Raw genomic sequence first — 1,447 nt, 5'->3', positions numbered from 1 at the left:
GGGGTGTATGAAGGTGAGTAGGGGTGGAAGGCAATTTTGCTGAAAATTATGTGTGGGGCTAGAGAAGCCCATGAGGTGAGATTGTTCAAGTACAGAGATATTGACCAAAAAATAAGTGCAGGAAAAAACTGAGACTGACAGACAACCATAAACAGCGGTGGGGAAAAAAAAAAGAATTGGGGCCTACCAGTACTGCCTTCTGATCACCTGCTTGCTGGGGGGAAAAGACAGATGGACAGAAATAACAGAGGGGTAGTGAAATTATAGAAATAGGGACATATCAGTGGCACCCTCTAACCACCAGCAGAAGTAGGGTAAAAGTAAGGTAATAGACAGTTTTTTAGTAGGAGTTTTACAGCACGTGCAACACAAAGGCCATATAAGTGCCAAAGATTAGAAGTGTTACAAGAGAGTAACAAACACAAAAAAGAAGGACGGGAAATAAAGATGACAGATGTTGGATAGGAAAGAAGGAGCAAACCTCGCCAGAGCACCCGCCAACCACCCACAGGCAACAGACAGAAATAAATGGAAGATAGCATAAACAGCCACTAAATACATAAGGACAGAGGTCGAGCAGTAAGGTGTTGGACTTTCAATTATAAAAAAAGAAAATGGTATGCTCTACTCCTGGCTCCTTCAGATACGAAACAACTGCAAAGTGACATTGCTGTGTAACTGGCAGGGGGAAGGGACCTCTCCAATTCCAAGAACAAGGAAGTTTCCATAACATTTAGTCCCACTAAACATTGAGGATCAACACCCCCACCACATCCCATCCCTACTTGGCAGACAAGTCTTCAGGATGCCATTGTTGTCCTTATTGTTGTTCCCAATAGATGTGCTAAGCAAGGTCGAAGCAGCCGGACTCCTAAAATATCTCATTTGTGTCGATGGTGGCCTAAAGTTTCTTTTTTTCTTTAAGTAAACAGATGTATATTAGCACAATAGTATGGTCTTTTGAAGCTGGGAAAAAGCAAGACAGACAGACAGACAAACAGACAGACAGACAGACAGACAGACAGACAGACAGACAGACAGACAGACAGACAGACAGAAATGCCAGAGAAAAGAAAAGAAGTAAGCAGGCCTGCCAACTTTTGAAAATGCAAACGAGACGGGGGAAAATCAGCACAGTACGCTGCGTGCCAGGTCATATTCCCGTCACACTCAACTTATTCATACTTATTTTATATACCGGTATGTAATATATGTGGCGTCAGTGTCCTTGTTGGTAGGCTACCGGACTCATAATCGTGCGGGCTCGAGGGTTCGAGCCGTGGGCGCGACGCTGTATCCTTGGGAAAGACACTTCACTCGAATTTTCCTTTCTTCACCCAGGTGGGAATGGGTACCCGGCCATAGACAGCAAAAGATCTTGTCAGTATGTTAGTGTTTTAGCGCCTTTAAATGGCCGCTTGCACTCTATGCTTCCCAGGAAGTTGAG

At 44.2% G+C, this 1,447-nt stretch overlaps 1 protein-coding gene across 1 annotated transcript in view; it reads right to left on the bottom strand.

Moving 5' to 3' along the window:
- The window catches only part of LOC101847649 (receptor-type tyrosine-protein phosphatase T), a gene marked incomplete at its 5' end in the record, with an annotated part of 39,877 nt that overhangs the window by 14,310 nt on the left and 24,120 nt on the right, over positions 1 to 1,447 (bottom strand).

The sequence above is a fragment of the Aplysia californica genome, unplaced genomic scaffold (assembly GCF_000002075.1).
Source record: "Aplysia californica isolate F4 #8 unplaced genomic scaffold, AplCal3.0 scaffold00139, whole genome shotgun sequence".
Classification (NCBI taxonomy): domain Eukaryota; kingdom Metazoa; phylum Mollusca; class Gastropoda; order Aplysiida; family Aplysiidae; genus Aplysia; species Aplysia californica.
This window is presented reverse-complemented; position numbering and strand designations above follow the sequence as displayed.